Source organism: Mustela erminea, chromosome 4 (assembly GCF_009829155.1).
Source record: "Mustela erminea isolate mMusErm1 chromosome 4, mMusErm1.Pri, whole genome shotgun sequence".
NCBI lineage: Eukaryota > Metazoa > Chordata > Mammalia > Carnivora > Mustelidae > Mustela > Mustela erminea.
Window position 1 is genome coordinate 141,471,440 of NC_045617.1, and position 25,699 is coordinate 141,497,138.

The window sequence follows — 25,699 nt, forward strand, 5'->3', positions numbered from 1 at the left end:
CCCAAGTGCACACGGAACATTGTCTAGGATTGATCATATGATGGATCACAGAGTAAGTTCTAGCAAATTTAAGAAGATTGAAATCATACCAAGTATCTTTTCTAAACACAATGGTATGAAACTAGGAATCAGTAACAGAAGGAAAGCTGGAACATTCACAAATATGTGGCAATTAAACAACATATTCCTGAACACTAATATGTAAGACAAAATCAAAAGAAAAATGAAAAAAAATCGTAAAATGGGGCGCCTGGGTGGCTCAGTGGGTTAAGCTGCTGCCTTCGGCTCAGGTCATGATCCCAGGGTTCTGGGATCGAGTCCCGCATCGGGCTTTCTGCTCAGCAGGGAGCCTGCTTCCTCCTCTCTCTCTCTCTCTGCCTGTCTCTCTCTGTCAAATGAATAATAAAAAATCTTTACTTGTGATCTCTCTCTGTCAAATGAATAATAAAAAATCTTTAAAAAAAAAAAAATCGTAAAATGAGGGTAAATGGAAACATAACATACCAAAACCTATGGGAGGCAGCAAAAGCAGTTCTAGAGTGAAGTTGATAGCAAACAGTGCCTACATGGAGAAAAAAGGAAGATCACAAATAAATAACCCATTTTATACCTCAAGGAACTAGGGAGTAAAAGGAACAGAGTAAGCTTAATGTGAGCAAAAGGGGGAAAATGTCAAAGATCAAAGCAGAAATAAATGGAAAACAATGAAAAACATTGATGAAATTGAAAGCTGGTTTCTTGAAAGGATAAATAAAAATGGCAACATTTAACTATACTAAGAGAAAAAAAAAGACTCAAGTAAACTCAGAAATGAAAGAGAAGACATTATAGAATATAACACAGACATGCAAAGGATTATAAGAGATTATTATGAATAGTTACATGCAAACAAATTAGAAAAACTAGGAGAGATGGATAAATTCTTAGAAACATACATTTTACTAAACCGAATTATGAAGAAATAGGGCGCCTGGGTGGCTCAGTGGGTTAAGCCGCTGCCTTCGGCTCAGGTCATGATCTCAGGGTCCTGGGATCGAGGCCCGCATCGGGCTCTCTGCTCAGCAGGGAGCCTGCTTCCCTCTCTCTCTCTCTCTCTCTGCCTGCCTCTCTATCTACTTGTGATCTCTCTCTGTCAAATAAATAAATAAAATCTTTAAAAAAAAAAAAAAAAAAAAAAAAAAAAAAGAAATAGAAAATCTGAACAAACCAATAAGGGCGTTGAATATATAATCAAAAACCTCCCAACAAAGAAAAGCCCAAGATGAGATGGCTTCACTGGGGACTTCTACCAATTAAAAGAAGAATTAACACCGAACCCTTTTCAAACTCTTCTAAAAACTGAAGAAGAGTGAACATTTCTAAACTTATTTTTTTTAAAGATTTTATTTATTTATTTGACAGAGATCACAAGTAGGCAAAGAGGCAGGCAGAGAGAGAGGAAGAGAAGCAGACTCCCTGCTAAGCAGAGAGCCCGACATAGGGCTTGATCCCAGGACCCTGGGATCATGACCTGGACCGAAGGCAGAGGCTTAACCCACTGAGCCACCCAGGTGCCCCTCTAAACTTATTTTTTAAAAAGATTTTATTTTTAAGTAATTTCTACACCCAACATGGGGTGTGAACTCATGACCCTGAGATCAAGAGTCACATGCTCTACCAACTGAGCCAGCCAGGCAACTCCTACCCCCAAACTCATTTTAGGAGGCCAGCCTTACCCTGATACCAAAACCAGGTAAGGACATTACAAGAAAAAGCAAAAAACAAAAACAAAAACTCCACACAGCTATAAGCCAGGATCCCTGATGAATATAGATGGGAAAATTCTCAACAAAGTGTTAGCAAACTGAATTCAGCAGCACATTACAAGCACACGATCAAGCAGGATTTATCCCTGGGATGCAAGGATGGTTCGATATACACAAATCAATGTGATATATCACAGTAATAGGATGAAAGAAAAAAAATCATATTGTAATCCCAGTATACACAGAAACTGATAAAATGCAAAATCCTTTTATGATAAAAACTCCCAACAAATAGGTTAAGAGGGAATGTACTACAACATAATAAAGGCCATATATAAATGTTCTACAGCTAACATCATACTCAACAGTGAAAAGCTGAGAGCTTTTCCTCTAAGCTCAGGGACAACACAGGACATTTGTTCTCACCATTACTATTCGGCATAGCCCTGGAAGTCTTAGCCAGACCAATTGGGGGTGGGGTGGGGAAGGCATTCTTGAATAGGAAGAAATAAAATTATCACCTTCATCCCAGGACCCTGGGATACGACTTGAGCCAAAGGCAGGTGCTTAACCCACTGAGCCACCCAGGTGCCCCAGGAATAAATTTAACCAAGAGGTGAAAGATCTTTACACTGAAAACTGTAAAACTTTGTGGAAGAAATTAAAGAAGACACAACTAAATGGAAAGATATCCTGTGTTCAGGGATCTGAAGAATTAACAATGTTAAAATGTCCATACCCTTCAAAGCCATCTATAGATTGAGTTCAAATCCCTATCAAAATTCTAGTGGAAACAGAAAAAAAAAAAAAAAGCCTAAAACTTGTATGAAATCACAAAAGACCCAAATAGCCAAAGCAATCCCCGGAAAGTGTAACAAAGGTGATGGCATTATGCTTCCTGATTTACAACTATACTAAACTGTAGTAATTGAAAAAGTATGGTTCGGGCATAAAACCAGACACACAGACCAACGGAACAGAATAGAGTCCAGAAATAAATCCTCACATGTACAGTCAACTAATATTTGACAAGGGAGTCAATAATATTCAATTGGAAAATAATCAGCTTTTCAATAAATGAAATTGGGAAAACTGGATATTCACATGCGAAGGAATGCACTTGGACCCCTGTCTTACACACTTGAAATGGATTAAGGATTTAAACATATGGCCTAAAACCATTAAACTCCTAGAAGAAAACATAGGGGGAAAAATTCGTTGTTGGTCATGGCAATGATTTTTTGGATAGGACACCAAAAACATGAGCAACAAAAACAAAAATTAGTAAGTGGAACTACGTCCAACTGGAAAGCTTCTGCATGGCCAAAAAACCCCCCAACAAGATGAAAAGTATTTGCAAACTTTGTGTCTAGGGATAAGAGCTCATACAACTGAGCAAAAACCAAAAACCAGAACAAAAACCTAAAAACAATCTGATGAAAAAATGGGCAGAAAAACTGAACAGACATTTCTCTAAAGAAGACATACAGATGGCCAACAGGTGCATGGAAGGAGGCTCAACATCACTCATCATCAGGGACATGCAAAGCAGAACCACAATGAGAGCTCACTTCACACCTGTGAGGAAGGCTATTATCATTGAAAAGACAAGAAATAGCAAGAGTTGCTGAGGATGTGGAGAAAAGGGTAGGAATGTAATTTCTGCAGCCCCTGTGGAAAACACTATGGAGGTTCCTCAAAAAATTAAAAACAGAACTACCCTATGACTCAGCAATCACACTTCTGGTACATATTGAAAGGAATGAAAACCATGTATCAGAGAGATCTTTGCACTGCCATGTTCACGGCAGCACCATTGACGATAGCCACGATGGGGAAACAGTGTCAGTGCCCATGGATGGATAAATGAATAGAGATGGGTGTGTGTGTGTGTGCATGTGTGCACGTGTGCATGTGTGCATGTGCGTATTATCCATAAGTATGGAAGAGCTAATGTACAATTCTCACCACACACACAAAAAAACTTATGGAAGGTGGTGGGGCTGTTAGTTAAAGCTACATAGTAATCACTTAGCAATATATAAGTGTATCAAATCAACCATGATGCCCCTTAAACTTACAATGTTATGTCACTATATTTGTTGCTAGAGAAACAAATATATTACTTCGAAATATCAGTACATCAGTTCTGAAAAGCACTAAGCTTTGTATATAATCTCTCTTATGGAGACTGTTATTTTGCGGTGAAATTGTCACTTAGCAATTTGTTTTAAATGTATGAATTTAGCAGTTTATATTTATAAAGCCTCTTACTTTAGCTAATTATTTTTAAGTTGAATTACACTAATTAATTCTTTTATTTAAAATGCTCTGGCTCCTCTCTGTCCCCCAGCCATCATTAGATATATTGGTAGCCTAATTTGTGGTTCCTTCTAGATTATATTGTCTACTATAATGAAAATGTTGAATCATTCTATATATGAGTATTTAAGTATCTAATGTAATTTATGCCACCAGAGCCTTGTCCAGTTAACAAAACAAGCAAAATCTTGAGTTATTAAGGACTGAATAAAATATTTTCTTTCTGTGGTGCATCTTTTTTTTTTTTTTAAACTTTGCATTGAATTATCATTTAGTTTTCTTAAAAGGGCAAAAAATTTCAGCAGATCCATCGCTGGATTTGTATTCCAGGACATTGTAGGTTCTTAGGGACTGAGCTTGGAAATAGAGCGAATGAATTATGTCATTAGCCTTACCTCTTACAGGGTCTATGAAGGGAATAAAAAGGAGTTTTACTTTACCCTGCAAGCAGAAAACTCTTAAGATTTAGTTTGGATTAAAAATATGAATAGGTAAGTTTGATAATTTGTTATTGGAGAGGGTAATTGACTTACTATGGAGAAGGAACATACCGCTAACATGCATGGGGGCTGCACTGGAGCCCGATCTAGTCTGATCACTTGTTCCAGTTTGCTGGGATTGTGTGGTTTCCTAGGACACAGGGATTTGGGGGCTGAAACAGGGAAAGTCCTATGCACACTTGGGACAAGTTGATCACTATCTCTTTGGTATGACTGGGGTAGGTTTTCAGGGGCTTGTCTGAGAATGTATATTGAAGCCCACGGATGCACTGAGAGCTCCAAATAAGATTCGTTCTCAGTAGGTCCCGTCTTCATGGAAACAGTAGTATTTGCCAGTATTCCAAGGTTTGTAATCCCTCTCCTAAGGACAACATGGAGCCAAGGGAATACAGATGTGTATGCCCCACTGTGAAGTCTCACTCAGCAATGAGTGTTTAAGGAAGAGGTGTCCCTTCTTACTTTGGGCAAATTCTATCCTTGGGCACAAGCCCAGACCCTTCCCATCTTCTTAGTGGACTGTACTGGAGTCTCTCCTACACTCCTTATCCTACCACTCCTCAGTATGCTCTCTTTTTTGAACAAATGTTCTCTCTCTCTCTTTTTTAACCTTCTATTTCTTTTCTTTTCTTTTTTTAAATTTTTTAAGTTTTTAAAATTTATTTGTTTGACACAGAGCGAGAGATCATAAGTAGGCAGAGTGGCAGGCAGAGAGAGAGGGGGAAGCAGGCTCCCTGCTGAGCAGAGAGCCCGATGTGGGCCTTGATCCCAGGACCCTGAGATCACAACCTGGTCTGAAGGCAGAGGCTTAACCCACTGAGCCACCCAGGCGCCCCTGCCTTCTCTTTCTTAATAATGATGAAGCTTTTTACTTTTCTCCAACTGCATTGGAACCGTTGGCGTCATTTCTCACCTGGATTACTGAAGTGGATTCTTACCTAGAGGCACCTGTATTAAATTTTCTACTGTTCAACGTATTTCTAGACTGTAGTCAAGGTGATATTTAAAAAATAAAGACCTGGTGCCTTGGGATTCTCTCCCCCCGCCCCGCCCTTTCACTTGTTCTCTCTCTCTCTCTCTCAAATAAATAAATACATATATATATATATATTTTTTTTTTTTAAAGAAAGAAGGCAGTAGAATTGACAGGACTCTGGGATAGGTAGGATGCTGAGATCTGGGAGTTCAAGAACTCTGTGCTGACTTCCGTGTTTCTGATAAGAGCAACTGGGTAGATAAACCCAAGTTCATATTTAAGCACATTGAATTCAAGGTGGGATGCACAAGAGAAAACACAGAGGCACCCCTGTATTCACAAGTTTTATACATAATTTTCCTACTGAGGTACCTGAAATGATGCCATCCCTACCACCATGAGTTTCACCAACAGTTACCATTTGATTTGTATTTACTATGTGCCAGGGGCTCTATATATGTTTTTCTGGTTTTCACAACTACACATGGCAGTCATTATTTGCATTTTATAGGCGAAGAGATCCAGTCCCCAAGAGGTTGGGAAACGTACTCTAGATGAGACAGCTTGAATTCAGTAGAGCCAATTTGAATCCAGCATTGACATATTCAAAAGGCTATATTCTTTTCATAATATGATGCTGACTTCCCTAGGGTAATGTGATTTAATCAAGGTGTTTCTGATTTTAAATAACTGAAATAAATCTGAACTAGCATCAAACAAGGAGAATTTGATAGAAGGGCAAGGAGTGTCTTGAGGAACTTGAAGACAGGAATGCAGGTGGCTTCTGGAGGGCACTGGAACTGAGAACTGGAAACCCACTATTCTCTTCCTCTGATTCTTGTCTTATCTCTGCTCGCACATCTGCTTTATTGTTCTTTCTCTAGGTTTTTCTGTAGCTCGTGTAGATGTAGAATATTATGACTGCTGCATGGCTTCAACCAAGCACAGAGACTAGCTGTCCCTAAATCCAAATTACAAACTCCTGGTAGAGAACGTCTGATTAGCTCTGCTGCAGACAGATACATGTTCTGGGTCCAATCAGCTTTAGCCAAGGAGGCAGAATTACATGGTCCAAACATGGCTACCATGGAATTTGAGAGCAACGTACTTTACCGGTAGGAATGTCTGACTCTTGTCTTTTCTCACTCATCTGGTTTGACTACAGCCCATTCTGGGTGCTCTAATTATTACACGGAGAAGTCTAAGAGTCCCTCTACCCCTGACCCCAGGTTTGACCCATGACTATAGTTCTTTGAAGAGAAAACAAGTCTATGACAGACTTGGCCAATATGTTCTTATGTCAATGATTTCCCCCTTTGGAAGAACATCATATCATCACTGTCCGTCCGATCTTATTCCTTATAGCTTATTTGCCTTTACACACACACACACACACACACACACACACACACACACACACACAAGTACACTTATAGTATCTACTTGGAAGAAACGACCTGTCTTCTTGCAGCTCTACTTCTATCCTAGGCTACAGTAGCAGAAACCCACAGACTCTCTTTGCCAATATAAAGCAAATAAAACCCTCTCCCAACCTATTGTTCTTACTATTTTTAAAAAAAAATTTTTTTTAAAGATTTAATTTTTTATTTGACAGATCACAAGGAGGTGGAGAGGCAGGCAGAGAGAGGGAAAGGAGGAAGCAGGCTCCCCGCTGAGCAGAGAGCCCAATGTGGGGCTTGATCCCAGGAATCTGGGATCATGACCTGAGCCGAAGGCAGAGGCTTAACCCACTGAGCCGCCCAGGCACCCCGACGTCCTTACTATTCTTTATGATAACGTGGAGAGCCCTTTCCCTTACAGTCACTACGTAACCAGAAGTGGAGCTGCTTACTTTCATCAGGCACAGTGGGAAGGACACATTCACTTAGGGGGCTTCGGAACAAAGGGTCACCGATCCTTTCTCAACTGAAGGAGCACCTAAGGAAAGAGGTCAAGGATCATCGCCCAGTCATAAACATGTATACTTTCTATATTCTCCTGCAGTGGCAAAGAGAAAGAAATTCAAGGAGAAAAATTTATTGTTACATTTTTTGGTAGGTGGCCCAAACTTATGAATATTAGGTGTTCCAGAAATTTGTGTGCAGGTCTGTTGTTTAGAACTCAGAACTCATTATTGACTATGGAAATAATATTAGACTTGGCTAAGTTTAGGTAATTTAGGTAAACCGAAAATGATATAGCTGAAATGCTAATTATTACCTTGTACTTTACTTGCTTTTAAAATTGGATTCTTGATTCTTTAGTGTCTAAAGCCCGGCATTTGGATGCCTGGGTGGCTCAGTTGGTTAAGCGCCTGCCTTCAGCTCGGCTCCTGGTCCCAGGGTCCTGGGATCAAGTCCTGCATCGGGCTCCCTGCTCAGTGGGGAGTCTAATTCTGCCTCTGCCCCTGCCTCTACTCTTTCTTTCAATCTCTCTCTCTCAAATAAATAAATAAAATCTTAAAAAAATTAAAGCCTGGGGGCACCTGGGTGGCTCAGTGGGTTAAGCCTCTGTCTTCGGCTCAGGTTATGATCCCAGGGTCCTGGGATCAAGCCCCACATCGGGCTCTCTGCTCAGCAGGAAACCTGCTTCCCCTCTCTCTCTGCCTGCCTCTCTGCCTACTTCTGCCTACTTGTGATTTCTCTCTCTGTCAAATAAATAAATTTTTTTAAAAAGTACTTTAAGAAAAAAATTAAAGCCCTGGGCTCCTGGGTGGCTCAGTTGGTTAGGCGACTGCCTTCGGCTCGGGTCATGTTCCTGGGGTCCTCAGATCGAGTCTCACATTGGGCTCCTTGCTCAGCGGGGAGTCTGCTTCTCCCTCTGACCCTCTCCCCTCTCATGCTCTCTCTCTCAAGTAAATAAATAGAATCTTTAAAAAAAATAAAAATTTTAAAAAATGTTAAAAAAAAATGAAAGCCCTGAATTCATTTCCTTTCTGAATGCTAACTTCCCTGAACTTCTCTAAAGATCGATATTTTCTGGAACCTTCAATTTCTCTCATTCTGCAGGAGGGAGAGAGAAACCATGGAGTCGCGCAGGTGAACGACAGGTGTGGGCTCCAGGTGTGGAAAGGTGCAGGTGTACTAGATGCCATCAAAGGGAGGGTGGTAAGAGAGATTGGAGAGTAGTGATTTCTCTGTCCTTAGTAACTCCCCTGGGAAAGGAGAGCATCTGGGGAGGACGGCTAGGGAAGGAAAAAAATGCGTGGCTTCAATGTTTGATAAATAGGTATTATTATTGGCTATTTGATGCCTGTGTATAAAATATTTATTAACTATTTTTTCTTGCCTGCAAGAGTTGAGTTGCTTTTTTCCCCTCAATTCGCCTGCACTAGATTAATAATGAGTTTCACAGCATTCCCCATTTGTTCAGCTGAATCCCTGAACTGACCTCCCTGGGCTGAGGCATCGTGGCGGCACAGGAGGCCCGACAGTTAACGGGAAGGTGGGCTCTGGCCTCTAACTGCATGGCCGTGTTGTGTAGTCACAACGTGCCTTCGTGGAGATCCTGCAGACATGTTTTTAGTGCGTGATTTCATCCCCTTTTCTGACTTGGGGATTCAGAGCGACTTTACATTCTCAGCAAACAGATGGACAGCAAGGTTGAAACAGGATCTCGTACCGAAATAGTCCTTGAGTCATCCACTTGGACTGTTCCCTCTTCCAGGAAACTTGCCTCTTCCTTCTTGCAGGAGGCCAGTGCTGAGGATTCATGTTGGACTCTCTTCCCAATGTATGTTTTCTATTCTTCTTGGTGAGGATTGGGCTTCTGCTGAGATAAGGAAAATTGTCTAATTTGTTTTGGCAAAACACCTGGCCTTTTGCCCTAAGTAGATGTTTAAAAATAGAATTAAAATGTTTTACATCAACCTTCTCTTTTTGGCCTCCTTACAAAAATGTTCCTGATGTGCGAACAAGGGGAGATTAATTTCACCTATAAGTTTACTCCGGGAGGTAGGCGTGCACGAGCAGAGTGTCGCTCGGCCTGGGTCTTGGGCTCTAGTTCCTGTTGTGCCAGTCACCGGGTGTTTAAGCGAGAGAAAGGCTGTTCATTCTTCAGTGCCCAGGTTCCTCATCTGCAAGAGGGAATGACAAAACCAGCCGAAAGCGTGTGGCGAGCCGTCAACGAGATCGTGCATGTGAGCGTGTCAGATGTAGTAACACTGCTAGAATAACAGGTTCCTATTTGTTTTCAGAGGTTGGAAAGATCCTTCCTCTGTAACAAACTAGTTTATAATGAGCATGGTCTCGTTCACTTAGAGATTTGTTGGTTCCAAGCCAAGAGTCCCGTACTCAAGCCCTTTTACTTGGTCCTTGCAGGAAAGGGGTAATAGTTTTCACTCCTTGGTCATTAGAGCCTCATTTGAATTTTTGAATGCGGCATAAAATAAAGCCCCGTGTTATTCAGGGCACAGCACGGTACAGACCTCAGCGCCTGCCTCCTGCTTGTTTGGAACATTTATTGTTATGTTTTCGGATGAGAGGCAGAAGTTGATATGATTATCAAAGGAACATCTTGAGCTGGCTGAACTGTTGAACGGAAACAATTAGCCTGAACTGGGCAGGCAGCCACTCAAATTGACCGTGTTCTTTGGAGCTCTGATTCCTGCCTCCCGATGTCCAGCTTGGGCAGCCGAAGGTAGGGCCCACCACCTCCGTGTTGTCCCAGGCCCTCCCTGCAGGAGTCTGTGTAACAAGGAAAGGTTGCAAAGATGGGAAGTTTTGTGTTTGCTTGTTTTGCTTCTCAGAATTTAAGTAACAGCATCAGACTCTGGGGGACTCTGGAAAGTTCTGTCTCCGTTGGTCAAAGAGGATACGATTTTGGATCCTTGAGGAGGAGTGCTTCAGCCTAGACGGGCCCATTTGGTCATAAGAATGGAAGACAGGGGGACTCTTGCGTGGCTCAGTCAGTTAAACGTCTGCCTTTGGCTCAGGTCATAATCCCAGAGTCCTGCGACCAAGTCCTGCATTGGGCTCTCTGCTCTGTGGGGTGTCTGCTTCTCCCTCTGCTTCTCACCCCATTGATGCTAAGTAAATAAAGTCTTCAAAAAATAAAAAAAATAATAATAAAATCCGAAGCAACATAATATTTAAAAAAAAAAAAAGAAAGGAAGGAAGACAAGTGCTTGACAAGAACCCCATACTGGACCAGTAGGATGGTCAAGGATACTTACCCCAAAGTTTCTGTCATTTGTCTTGATTGGTTCTCTCCCCCTTTACACAGGGAGCGGAAGGAGCCTTCCTTCCTCGCTCTGTCCTCGGTTTGCTGTGTTAATGTCTCCCGCAGCTGCACTGTTTATCTTCAGGAACCAACACTTATCAGGGCAGTCATAAAAGCTCCTTTTGGTCTTCAGATAAAATGTGGAAGTTTTCACATATTACTAATGAGCCTCATTGGAATTAAGAAAGCACTGGATATGAATAATGATGAGGGATAAAGTTAGAGGTGACTTTCTATGAGGGTTGTCTGCTTTTAGTACAGCCTGAAAAAGTTTATAAATAAGTAGTTTGAAAGTTTTTTTGTTTTTTTTTTTAATGGCATGCCTGGGCTGGTGAAACTTTTTTCTGCCATCAGTAAAGCTTATCTGCTACGCATCTCTCTCTGTTTGCTCTCACCCTTCCTTTTCCCCAGCGTCCCACACTTTGTGGCCCAGACTCTTCCCTGTTCTGTAGGGCGAGGCTGGCAAAGCTGCTCCCTGGGACCACGGGGCACCGCACTGCCTGGTAGACATGGCTGACTTTTCCCACACCATGCAAAGCGTTCCGTTCTATACATTGTTGCACTGCCAGCACCTCATGATGAACCTGGTATTAGCTTAATACATGTTTGCTGAAGGAGTGCCTTCATTCTGGGTAAGAGCATTCTACTAAAGATGGAAGACTGGAGGAGGCCATCCGTCCAGCCTGTTGGGGGAGGAGGGAAGGGCAAGTGGAGAGGGTGTGTCACCGTGAGTGTCGTTTTGGGGCAGGAGGAGTGGCTCATCAGGGGAAGAAGGAGGGTCAGAATGGCATGGGCAGGTGGAGAACCAAGGGAATTTGTGAAGGGGAAATCGTTTTGTATGGTTGGCACGTACATGCAAAGGGAGAAGGGGGCAGAAGATGGATCTGGAAAGGTAGGCAGGTTATATGGTACTTTGAATTTTGTGCCGCATAAAAAACTTGTTTAGGGGGCGCCTGGGGGTCTCAGTGGGTTAAAGCCTCTGCTTTCGGCTCAGGTCGCAATCTCAGGGTCCTGGGATCGAGCCCTGTGTTGGGCTCTCTGCTCAGCAGGGACCCTGCTTCCCCCTCTTTCTTTGCCTGTCTCTCTGCCTACTTGTGATCTCCATCTGTCAAATAAATAAATAAAATCTTAAAAAAGATAGTTTAGGTGGCATTGGATCTCATAGGTCATTTGATTTGATGAGTCATTATTTAACTAATTTTTTATAGCAATTGTTTCACAGTAAATAGGTGGGTCTATGGGTCCATGTTCAAAACAAAAATTTGCTGGGCTCACAATCTAAGACCTTGGAAGTTTTAGGGGATTCTACCTGACTTAGAGGTGAAAACATAGGAGTCATAATGTAACCCCAAATGGCCTATATCATGAGACAGCTCTCTAGCCCAATCTGTATTTAAATGAGGCTTTTCTAATGTATCAGCTACTAAACATTTATAAATTATTAAACTTAGATCTTTTCCTATAATGACTACTTCTATGAATAGATGAAGTAACAAATACAAAAGACTTAGTACCAAGTACTCTGCCTGACACACAGTGGGTGCTCAACAGTATAATCTGTTTCTTCCCACAACTGGCCAGACCTGAGGAAGCTTCCACTTTATGAACGTTTTGGAGAAATTGTTAAAAAAAAAAAAAAAAAACCACAAAAACAAAAACACCAAAACCCACGACACCCTGTCTCCAAGTGTATATTTGTTGAAATATCCGCTAATTCTTTGGTAGGAGTTTGGAATTTCCTTGGTGATTTTAAACAAGACTTCCTCTATTAAATGTGCTCATTGTGTAAGTCTGAGATCACCAGGGCTGATCTGATGTGAACACAGAGTCTTCAAAGCCTTGGTAGGACTACCTGTTTAATAGTTGCTTACATTTAAAAAATATTTCTAGCCCCTGGCACTTCAGGGTTCAGTGAATCATGCTGAGACACTGATTCTCGACAGGCAAGAATATGTTTTTCTCCTGGATTTGTAGGTGGGCAGCAGGTTAACTAATATCTACTGGTACCTGTGAATGCTGAGGAGGAATTGAGATGCCAGGTTGGAAAATGAAAACTTGCACTATGTGTTTGCTGGGTACCATCCAGAAGTATTGCACGCTCTTTGGTTTGTTTTGATTAAATTCCAAGGTGATACAATCATCCGGCTGTTAAAAATAATTAATTGTCTTGTCCCTACTCAGAAGTGTAATGATTATGGATTTGCAAGTCCAAATGCTTTTGCAGTGGGACACTGGAACATAACTGTTGTTACTGGGACTAAGCCTTTAGGTGAGCACGGCAGATCACCAGGTCACATCGCCAAGACACCTTTCAGGGACCATTTATTTGTCTGGAGATGTGAGATTTTTCCAAACCCCAACTACTAGAAGTAATAGAATGATTAAGCCACTTGGACAAAAACAAAGCAAAACCGTCCCAAATATAAAAAGTCGAGATTTTGAAGATCATGCTTCCTAATTACATGTTTCAATTCAATTGGAAATCAATAATAAAAATTTGACCTCCCAAAATATCATTTAAAGTATAAAAAATACTCTCCCAGATAAACTTTTTTTTTTTTTTTTAAGATTTTATTTATTTATTTGACAGAGAGAGATCACAAGTAGGCAGAGAGGCAGGCAGAGAGAGAGGAAGGGAAGCAGGCTCCCTGCTGAGCAGAGAGCCCGATGCGGGACTCGATCCCAGGACCCTGAGATCACGACCTGAGCCGAAGGCAGCGGCTTAACCCACTGAGCCACCCAGGCGCCCTCCCAGATAAACTTTTGATCAAAGAGTAAATTCAAAAGATGGTACATTCTTTATTATTATTATTATTATTTTAAAATTTTTAAGGTTTTGTTTATTCATTTAACAGAGAGGGAGAGCACAAGCAGGGAAAGCGGCAGGCAGAGTCGGAGGGAGAAGCAGGCTCCCTGCTGAGCCAGGAGTCAGATGCGGGACTTGATCCCAGGACCCTAGGACCAGGACCTGAGCCGAAGGCAGCCGCTTAACAAACTTAGCCACCCACGTGTCCCGAAATGGTACATTCTTTAGAAAGCAGTAAAAATTACACTTTGTACCTCAATTTTTAGGGCATAGTATATACCCAAAACTTTACTCCAAGGAAAACTTAAAACAGTAAATATATATATACACATATTACATATATAATATATATCTTTTATTCATGAAGAAAAGATTAGCAGAACATCTACTTCCCTCAAAAAAGAAAAAAAAGGTTCTGATAAGGTTGAAAGTTAGAATTAATGAAATAGGAAGAAAAAAGCAGAAAGACTAAATAAGACAAAAAGTGGGAAAAGTAAAAAAATTTAAGTTAGGATTGAGGAAACAGACACAACCATATAAGCAAGGGAGTCCAAAAGAATGATAAGAAATATACATGAAAACTGTGCAGAAGTCTATAGAAACACATTTGAAAATATGGAAGAAAAAACATAAATGACCAGTATCGACTCATCCAGAAGGTTCAGAAAGATCAGCAGAAGTCTCAGTTTTTGCCTGTTGTGGCATTGGTTCTGGACTCACGATTTTTTTAAAAAATATTTTATTTATTTATTTATTTGACAGACAGAGACCACAAGTAGGCAGAGAGGCAGGCAGAGAGAGAGAGGGAAGCAGGCTCCCTGCTGAGCTGAGAGCCTGATGTGGGACTCGATCCCAGGACCCTGGGACCATGACCTGAGCCGAAGTCAGAGGCTTTAACCTACTGAGCCACTCAGGTGCCCCTGGGCTCATCATTTTGGCATGCACTGAAATAAGATGGGATAGTAATCCTCTACCTTATTATACCAGGTTGTGCGGTGGTCTCTAATGGTGTGTGTGATGTTTGTGTTGTGAAGAATGTTTTTACTTTTAACACATGCTTAGACATAACCCTGTATCCCCCCCACCCCCAAGTTCTCTCCAAATGCAAGTTAGTTTACATCCTCTTTTAAAGGACAGCATGTAATTCGCTGGCTAATAAAATGAAACTTGTTCCTACATTGGTGGCTGAGGACCACTAATCCGTCCCAGGACTGCTGGTGGGAGAGGTACTCAGTGCTCCTAGGCCTGCCCGAAGGTATACCAGATGGTTGTACCATCCCCTCTTCACCCGCCTCTGTGGCCTACAGAAAGCATGAAACTGCCAGGCTGACTTCAGTGCAAAGTGTGGGAATCTGAGTGTTCTAGGTGCAGTGGTTTTGTCATTTTTGTGTGGTGTAAATTGATAACCAAATAACTTTAAAATTTACTTTGAGGGATAACTGGGTGGCTCAGTGGGTTAAGCCTCTGCCTTCGGCTCAGATCTTGATCTCAGGGTCCTGGGATCGAGCCCCGCATCAGGCTCTCTGCTCAGCGGGGAGTCTGCTTCCCCCTCTCCCTCTGCCTGCCTCTCTGCCTACTTGTGATTTCTCTTTCTCTGTTCAATAGGTAAAATCTTAAAAAAAAAAAATGAAATTTACTTTGAAATAGTTCCCTTTTGCAGAAAATGAGCTAAAGAGTTGAAAAGTTTCATGAAAAATTGAATTTCTGAATTCTGAATTTGTGAATTTCTGTCTCTTAAGAAAGAGGATAATGAGGGGCACTCAGGTGGCTCAGGCAGTTAAGGGTCTGCCTTCAGCTCAGGTCATGATCTCAGGGTTCTGGGATCGAGCCCCACATCAGGCTCTCTGCTTGGTGGGGAGCCTGCTTCCCTTTCTCTCTCTGCCTGCCTCTCTGCCTACTTGTGATCTCTCTCTCTCTGTCAAATAAATACATAAAATCTCTTAAAAATAAAAAGTGAAGTCATCGCTATTGATCTGTTGGCTCCATTAGCGGAAGATGAGTTAACACACAGATTATACTAGTTTCATATAAATGTTACCAGATGCTTCAAAAAGAAAATCAATTACATTTTTTACTTGAAGGGTGTAATTATTTTCATAAAATCCAGAAAAGCTTTTAGAAACACCATGCAGAAGTTTAAATATTTAATATTACTGTGAATTCCATTATAAATTTTTTTAAAGAGTTTACCATCAAAAAAAAAAATATATATATATTTTTTTTTTAAGAAAGTGGGGGAGGGGCAGAGAGAGAGGGAGAATCTTAAGCAGACTCCATGCCTAGCATGGAGCCTGTCGTGGGGCTCAATCCCATGACCCCGAGATCATGACCTGAGCTGAAATCAAGTGTCTAACTCTTAGCCGACTGAGCTATCCAGGTGTCCCTGAAGTTTATATTTTTAACAGCTGTATTGAGGTAAAATTTATGTACCAGAAGTTTTACCCATTTTAAGTGCACTGTTGGAAGACTTTCAGAAAACTTGTGCAATTGTACAAACATCATGCCGTTCAGTTTTAGAACACTTCTCGTCCCGGCCGGGGAAGCTGCCTGGCACTCTCTGGATTCAACCCCCACATTCAAATCCAGCCCATGGCAGGTGCTGAAAATGATTTCTTTTTCAGTGAGAACACAAATAAGGACTTTGGTGGGGCACAATGTCCAAGTATACACAATGGAATTACTAGGATAAGAAATCCATGAAACAAAATCTTAAAAAAAAAAAAAAAAAAAAGGACTGGGCGTGCCTAGGTGGCTCAGTCGGTTAAGCATCTGCCTTCGGCTCAGGTCATGATCCCAGGGTCCTGGGATCGAGCCCTGCATTGGGCTCCCTGCTCAGCGGGAAGCCTGCTGCTCCCTCTCCCACTCCCCCTGCTTGTGTTCCTGCTCTTGCTCTGTCTCTCTCTGTCAAATAAATAAATAAATTTTTTTTTTTTTTTAAAAAAAGGACTGATCTTACTGGGGCACCTGGGTGGCTCAGTCGGTTAAGTGTCTGTCTTCAGCTCAGATCATGATCTCTGGGTCCTGGGATTGAGCCCTGTATGGGGCTCCCCACTCAGAAGGCAGTACTTTTCCCTTTGCCCCTCCTCCATGCTCGTGTTTTCTCCCCCTTTCTCTCAAAATAAATAAAGTCTTTAAAAAAAAAAATCCATGGAACAGAAATGTGCATATATAACAGCATAGAGAAGTCGTTATTTCTTTCAAACAAACTACAGTGAAAGTAGAATTAACAGCCAAATTTCACAAATACTCTTCTACATACACTGAGTTGGTGAACTACAACATTTTTGTGTTGCAGCTGATGTGGAGTATGAAAAGTTTTTTTGGCATCCAGCACGTGTTTTCTGTCCTTGCTGGTCAGCCTCAATCAGATTTTCCAAATATTTTGAGTCTTTGAAGAACTGCTTTGTAAATCAGTGCTAATCAATAATATGGATTTTTTTTTCTTTTGCAAAAGAGTCCTCTAAATTTGTATTTTGTTTGAGATCAATTAGAAATTTTTAATCGAAGTATTAACGAACGGAGCAAGCAAAAAAAAAATTCAGGTTTTGAAGTTTTGTAAATTGCAGTTATGGAAAACAAACCTCGCAAACAGGAAGGTGCTAGAATTTATCCTTGTAAGGTAGGAACTGAGCAATGTAAGTGAAAAGAATGCAAAAACGGTATACAGGGTTTAATTTTGAAATTTTATAGTTGCACTTAGAATATCTGGAATTGAGGGAAGATTCTTTTGATAGAACTACTATTTTTAGTAGGATACACTTGTGTTTTCCTCAAGAATTCAAAATAGATTAAATTTGAGAAGGTCTGTGATTTCAAGGGATTTAACTTTGATGAAACAGTAAAAGGAATCATAAGTAGAATTCATTTTATGAAATTTTTTGTATAACTATTTCTCCAAGAGAGATATTGAAAACAAAAAAAATACAGTATCTTTTAGAATACTTTGGCTTAAATATTTACAGCTCTCAGTATAAAATACAAATTAAGAATACACTCCATGCAGTAGAATTTTCTTTGAGCTTACCAGGTATTTGGGCAGTGAAGGGAAAGTATATCTCAATTAAAAATATTATGGTCTATAGAAAAGAGTCTATTGAAGGGTTCAATAATTTCCAAATGTATTAACATGAAAAATACCTTTGAAGAACAGTCCAGGAATTTTTATAAAAAAATAAAAAATAAGATTATATTGAAAATATAACATCTTTCATAAAAATAGCAATGATTCAGTATTAGTACCAAACTGATTAAGTACTTGAATATGCACCAAGAATAATTTCTCTTGCCATATTTTAATTTTTGTTTTTTTATTTATTATTATTATTATTTTTTAAGATTTTAGTTATTCATTTGACAGAGAGAGAGACAATGAGAGAGGGAACACAAGCCAGGGGAGAGGGAGAAGGAGAAGCAGGCTTCCCGCTGAGCAGGGAGCCCAATGCAGGGCTCGATCCCAGGACCCTGGGATCATGACCCGAGCCAAAGGCAGAGGCTTAACGACTGAGCCACTCAGTTGCTCCTAACTTGCCATATTTTTAATATTAAAATAAACCATATAAAGAACTTTAAAAATTGTTTTAATGAATGCAAACATGTTGTTTTATTTATTTAAAGGTTTACTTCTGAAAATTTCTGAGTTGAACCCATCAGTCCACCAATATATTTGTCCACAAACCAACTATTTTGTCAACCACTATATATTTTATTTTATTTATTATTATTATTATTATTATTTTTAGATTTTTTAATTCATTCATTTGACAGATAGAGATCACAAGTAGGCAAGAGAGGCAGACAGAGAGAGAGGAGGAAGCAGGCTCCCGGCCGAGCAGAGAGCCGGAGTGGGGCTCGATCCCAGGATCCTGGGATCACGACCCGGGCCAAAGGCAGAGGCCTTAACCCACTGAGCCACCCAGGCAGCCCCCCCAACTTTTTTTTTTTTTTGTCAACCACTATATATTTTAAAAGTGACTTGATTTTAATTGTTTATTAACATCTTCTTTCAGTCTCAGGGTGTCCTGGTTTGAATGAGAAATTTTATGGTCGTTCTGTCTTTAAGAGTCAGATAATTAGGGGTGCCTGGCTGGCTCATTCGGTTAAGTGTCTGCTCTGGTCATGATCCCAGGGTCCTGGGATAGAGCCCTATGTGGTTTTGGTCAGGCTCCCTGCCCAGCGGGAAGTCTGCTTCTCCCTCTGCCTCTTCCCCGGCTGGCCCTCTCTCCCTCTCTCTTTCTTGCATGTGCGCAGGCGTGTTCTCTCTCAAACACATAAAATCTTTAAAAAAAAAAAGTCAGATAATTACACTGTTATTTAAATGTTTCCAGATCACTGGGAAGGATAAGTACCTCCCCAATTCACTTTATGAAATCAGCATTCCTTTAATATTAGTATAAGACAATACAATATGGTCAAGAACAGATTATTGCAGGATATAAATTTGGTTCAATATGAGAAAATCCAGCCACCAAATCCATTATATCAAAAATTCAAAAGAAAAGTAACATGATCATATTAGTAGCTGCTGAGAAAACATTTAGTAAAGTTCAGTACTACTCTTAATAAAACTCTTAAGGAGGAATAGAAGGAAACTATTTAGACATAATAAAGACTATTTGTGAAAAACTAACAACAGGTTTACTTTGTGTGGTGAAATACTAAAAACAGTTAAACAAGGATCTAGATGAGAATATATATGACCAGCATTTTTATTTATCATTATCTTTAATCTTACAGCAAATGCAACAAGACATTGGAAGAGATTAAAAAAATTTTTTTTCTTGTTGCTGAGATGACTGTGTATACACCCCCAAATATGAGACTAAATTAGAAACAGAACAGCCACTCTAGTAGAATGAATAAACTATTTGGGGAGATGGCTGGGTGTGAGATAAATGTAGAAATTGGAAGCTTTTTTCTAAGCATAAGTTCCAAGAAATGGCAGAATTATTCCCTTAAATAAAAAAACCATAAAATATACATAATATATAAATTTCCCACAGTTCAAAAACAGAATATACATGGGTTTTTAAAAAATTGCATAAAATAACCATAACATTTTATATTGATGAATATTCTATTGAAGATTAGTATGAGATATAGGAATATTATAAAGCCACTATAATCAAAATAGTATTGGCCTAGCAACCAACAAATAGACCCTTGCAACAGAGTAGATTCAGAAATAGATCATTCAGGTCTTTGGGAAACCCTCAATCAAGACTGGAAACCCAGATTAATATCTAAAATTTATAAAGAACTCTTTAAGTCATCACCAAAAAAAGCAAGGTCCAACCTGAATAGACATTTTTCCAAAGAAGACATATATATGACCAACAGACACTTGGAAAGATTCTCAACATCACTCAGCATCACAGAAATGCAAATCAAAGCCATAATGAGATCATCACTTCACACTAGGCAGAATAGCTAGTGTCAAAAAGACAAGAAAGTACAAGTGTTCGTGAAGATATGGAGAAAGGGGAACACTTGTGCACTGTTGTTGGGACTGTGAATTGGTGTAGCTGTTATGGAAAATAGTACAGAGGTTCCTCAAACAATGAAAAATAGAACATAGAGCACCGTGGCTGGGAGATGTCCTGGAGACAGCTTGCCCGGATTAAGTTTCCAGGAATTCCACATTTGGATATTTATCTGAAGCAAATAAAAACATTAATAGAAAAGATTTGCACCCCTATGTTTATTGCAGCATTATTTACAAGAGCCAAGATATGGAAGCAACCTGAGCGTCCATCGGTAGATGAATCGAAAAAAGTAGAGGTGGGAGAAATACGATGGAATATTACTCAGCTGCGAAAAAGAACACGATCTTCCCATTTCCAACAACATGGCTATCTAAAGAGCATAATGCTAAGTGAAATAAGTCAGACAGTGAAAGGCATCAGTTTTTTGTTTTTGTTTTTGTTTTTTGAAAAAGCATTTGTAAAACATATTTCAGGCAGTGTTAATAGCTATAATTTAAAAAGAGCTCTTACAAATGGGCAGAAAAAAATATAAATTATTCTAAAGCAAAATGGACAGAGAATATGAATAGTTAATTCACAGATCTGAGATAAGCGGGGAGTGTGTGCACACGTTTCAATGATAACAGAGAAAAATGCTTACAAGCCACCACAGGCTGTTAACTTGAGCACACGGTGAGTGACAGGCTGATGTGGGAAGTGAAAAACAAGCTATGACACACTCCTGACAGACCACCGAGAAGATAGAAATAATTTGAGTGCTCCCTAGGTGCCATAGTTGAGGAATAAAGAGAAATCTGAGTGAGAAGAGGAGGGAGAGAAAGACTGACGCATCTGAACAGAGAGGACTCTCGGCAGTAAATTATTTTCTTCACTACTGGCCTTACAAGATTGTTAATTACTTGCAACTAGTGGCACTGTGATTTCTGCGAGATAAGTGCAGTTAAGTGGGTCAGGCACAATCTGGAAAAGGGCCCTTTGCAAAGACATGTCACGTAATCGCAGTTCTTGCTTCAACTGATATTTCCTATATTTCCCAATCTAGAGGCCTCTCCAGAGGCCAAAGGGAATGAGAAAGATCCACTTAAGGAACACTGATCTGTAAGAAGGATCTCTCAGATTCCCTTGGGTTGGCCACTGTTGCACAGGGTTGGTGGCTTCTGCTACAGTTGTTAATATGTAGCAAAGTCCTTGCAGAAGCTCTGCCCGAGTTCCATACCTGGGCATGTGCTGAGGAAGGTCTGGAGGACTTGAGGGGAAAGGTGAGGGTGTGGAAAGGAAACAGGCTTCCCAAGTGAAAGGGAGACTTTTCTGTTGCATTATACAGAAGAGGATCCCTCCCTTTCGCGGTACCTGCATTTCCCAATCCAGCTTCCGTCTAGCTGTGGCTTCCACGCCTTAATTTGGTTTCTTTGATCTGTTGCAGATGATAGATTGTATTTGTTAGTTCTATCTGGCGTCTGGTTTCACTGGGGACGTTATGATTCACTCTTTTGTAAGAAGAGGAAAGAGGGCCACCGACTGGCACAGTGTTTGGGATGATGATGTATGGCAGCATTGTTTGGGGACTTTTTTTTCATCGATTGTCTGATATGCAGGAATTTAGAGGAGAAGTTAATATTCGTAGAAGGATTAATGCAATCTTTGCAAATAAAAAGATTCTGAAGACTATTTCATTGGACTTTCTAGTGGAGAACCTTTCTTTTCAGAAGAAGATTTTATTTATTTATTTGAGAGAGAGAACATGAGTGGGGGTCGGAGGTGTGGGGGGAGGGAGAAGCAGGCCCCTGATGAGTGGGGAGCCCGACATGGGGCTCAATCCCAGGACCCTGAAATCATGACCTGAGCTGAAGGTAGACACTTAGCTGATTGAGCCATCCAGGGACTCTTTTAGTGGAGAATCTGAAGCAGGCCTAATGCAGTCATTTTCCCTGCACTTAGGTGATGGACAAGAATGCTGAGTCGCATTTTCTGCTCGGCCCATAATCCCAGCTTGCTAGTGGTGTTATATGTGGGAGAGTCAGAGTCTTGAACACCTGAACCCTTTGGAGCGTTGCTCTCTGGCTAAGCTCTCCATCATGCGTCACGATGGGTTCTCCTGTGGCAGCTTGAGATTATTCTGGTCAAGTTTTTCTTGTTGGGGCTCAGCTAGTTTTGACTTGCTCTGGGAGATGCTCTTGTACGGTTGAAATTGAACCAAATGACATGTCTTCAGCTTTTGAAAACTTCTGTTAACAAGTCAGAGGTAATTGGATGACTGTCCTATCATTCCGAGCATATCTCCAGAATAGTTTCTCTCACATTATTTTGGTAATGCTCTTTTTTTTCCCCCCAAGGATTTTATTTATTTATTTGACAGAGAGAGATCACAAGTAGGCAGAGAGGCAGAGAGAGAGGAAGCAGGCTCCCTGCCAAGCAGAGAGCCTGATGCGGGGCTCGATCCCAGGACCCTGAGATCATGACCTGAGCCGAAGGCAGAGGCTTAACCCACTGAGCCACCCAGGTGCCTCTATTTTGGTAAGGTTCTTAAGTCTTATTTTTATTGTGTCTAACTCTTAGTTCTGTGCTTAATACCCTCAGTAAGAGTTGCCTGGGTGTAAACACGGGCCTCATTAGATGCACCAGGAAAATGCAAATGAAGCTATAGCTGTTTGGAAAGGAGAAATGGCAATTAGCAGTGGCAGAACACTGCGACCTTTGCCTCACATCTTTTCCTGTGGACAGAATTGCACTTTATTGCAGAAGCTGGTTTCCCAATACTTGTGTTCTTTCATCTGATTTTTGAAACTGAGCAAACCTTTTTTCTTTAATTTAGGTTTTAGTGCAGGATGTAATTAAAATGTCATGTCCAAGGTATGTGTTACTAATTTGCCTACTGAGGCATATTAGAAGAGCAATTTCAACTGCCTAAGAATGAATCTTGATTAAAAAAAATTTTTTTTATTTATTTAGTTGAGAGAGAGAGAGAGAGAGAGTAAGCAAGAGAACACAAGCAGGGGGAGGGGGGAAGGGAAAGGGAGAAGCAGACTCTGCGCCAAGCAGGGAACCCGAAGCTGGACTCCATTCTGGGACTCCAGGGTCATGACCTGAGCCAAAGGCAGACACTTAACTAACTGAGCCACCCAGGAGCCCCTTGATTTTTCTTTATATTAAAGAGAACAGTTTTGAAAAGAAGAAATTCCTCTTGATTCTCTTCTTATGTAGGACCTCTGCATTTTATAACGTATCTGTTATATACGACATATAATGTTGTATATATAATTATGTTGCATTTTACACATACATGTTGAGAAAGCTAGTAACTCTATTTCTGTATTTACTTTTGGCATCCTATGTAGGGAAAACTTTGAGTATGCTTTGGACTTACTTTGGCTTTGCTTTTATATGACTTTAGGTAGATCACAAGTTAATAGAATTCCCGTTACAATGTGGATTGCTTACTGTTCATGTAGGATGGTCTATAATTCAGATTAGGGAATGATTCTCTGTTATGAATATCAAAATGACTACAGTCTCAGGTGGACAGTTTGTAATATCACATCTGTTATTGCTCAGGAAAAATATTGTTACAGATTGTAGCTGGCTGGATTTTACTTCTCAGTCTGTGATCTCAACTGTTACATTTATTTTTGCAGACTAAAAGAAGCGGTTCCTTCTTAGGTTTATTTGAGGACTCCTCTTTTACCTGCCCTTTAAATACTGGGGTTCCTTTGGGTTCTCTTTTCTTTCTTTCTTTTTGTTCTTTAAGTAGGCTCCACACCCAGCATGGAATTCAATGCAGGGCTTGAACTCACGGCCTCAAGATCAAGACCTGTGCTGAGATCAAGAGTCAGATGCTTAACTGACTGGGCCACCCAGGTGCCCCTGGGTTCTTTTTTCTGATTCCCGTCTTTTCACTTCCTATTTCCTTTCCTTAGATGAATAACAGTGAGCAAGTTCTTACTGTGTATCAGGGCAGGGCCGTGCTGTACAGCTGAGCAGTTCGTGTACTGCACAATTCCAGGAGATGACATTCACTGACCCACCCCAAAGACTTGGGTAGTGTCATCAGGCAGTGTACTACCTACTTTACGAACTACTTGTTTACCCTCACAACAATCCATGAGATGAATATCATCATTCCTATTTCATAGATGAGAAAATGGAGCTTTGGGTCTGTTAAAACTTGTTTAAGGTTACACAGTAATGACCTGACAAGAAAGTTTGTACAGGTCCAAAAGCTTTGCTTCTCTCTACAGTATGCTATCTTTCCTGGGTGATCTCAGCTCTTGGTGAGCTCATCCATGACCACCACTTAAATGATGCTAATTCCTGAAAGCCTCGCCACTTCAGATCTCTCTGTTGATGGCCTTTGAGACAAGTCTTCCAGTATGTTCCAGATTCTCAAGGATTCAAACTGAATCACTGCTTTCCGTATGACTGCTCCTCTTCCATTCCCACTCGTAGTTTGTGGCACCAGCAGCCTGGGCTCCTCTCTCTCCCTCACCCCCCACATCTGATAGGATACCAGGTTCCATTCCCTTCTGTTTCTCAGATCTCTCTCCGTTTGCCCCCTTCCTTTCTAGGCCAGTTATCACCACATGGGTTCAGGTTCTCATTCTTGGGTTCTGAATGCATCTCCTCTGGCTGACTTAAGACAGACGCCATGTAGTGCGTGTATTGGTGGTTGCCTCTGACTTACTCACCTGGGTCCACCCTTCCCACGTGGCTGCTTGACGACTCAGCTTCAAGTTACTTTCTCCGGGAAGCCTTTCTTTTTCACCAACCCCTTTCCTTTAGCTAAATTGCTCTTCTCTGTGCTCCCCTAGACTGTCATGGGTATCACTTCACTCACCATCGCACCCTGATCATTGATTTTCTTGTCTGACTCCTTCCCTGGACTACAAGCTCTTTGGGGACAGGAACCACATGCAATTTTCTTTGTCTTTCTAGCATCTAACAGCTTCTCTGGGAGAGCAGTAAATGCTCAAGAGGCACCTGGGTGGCTCAGTCGGTTAAACGTCTGCCTTTGACTCAGGTCATGATCTCAGGGTTCTGGGATTGAGCCCCGCATCGGGCTCCCTGCTCAGTGGGGATTCTGCTGCTTCCTCTTGCTCTGGCCCCCACCCAACCCTCTGCTCTTGCTCTCTCTCTGCATCGAATCTGTAGTTTGCTCTGGGTAGCATGGACATTCTAACATTGTTCATTCTTCCAGTCTGTGAGCACAGAACGTCTTTCCATTCCTTGCGCCTTCAAGTTTCTTTTGTTAGTATCATATGTTTCCAGTGTACAGAGCTTTTGCTTCCTTGGTTAAATTTATTCCGGGGTATTTTATTCCAGATCTGAAAGAGTTGTCCACATACTACTATAGTGTTCTATGTGTTTACTTAGTCCTATTAAAATGTTAATGCAATTTCTATTAATTCACGTAGTGAAAATAATCAATGCTGTTGTGATTTAGTTATACAATTTTTTCCTTTCTCCCTGCCGTTTCCAACAGCAGGCAGCATGATCATTGCCTAATATATGTTTTCACAGCAGCAGCTTCTTCCCTTATCCTGTTGACAAAAGATTATAACTTAATTGCATGATCATTTAAAATGTGGATTCTGCGTTGAACTTTGGTCTAAGGGCCCAAAGTTTTGTATCGACAGTAATGAATTAGCTAACCTCTT

At 40.8% G+C, this 25,699-nt stretch overlaps 1 protein-coding gene across 2 annotated transcripts in view; it reads left to right on the plus strand.

The window, feature by feature from the left end:
- RNF144B (ring finger protein 144B) overlaps positions 1-25,699 on the plus strand; it is a 170,172-nt gene that overhangs the window by 63,580 nt on the left and 80,893 nt on the right. The window contains exon 1 of one of the 2 annotated variants that reach the window (XM_032341200.1): positions 11,368-11,392. The exons of the other annotated variant lie outside the window; for it this stretch is intronic. The gene's annotated coding sequence lies outside the window, so the exon portion shown is untranslated. Of the gene's footprint in view, positions 1-11,367; positions 11,393-25,699 lie in introns of those variants that run through there. 2 annotated transcript variants of the gene reach the window in all.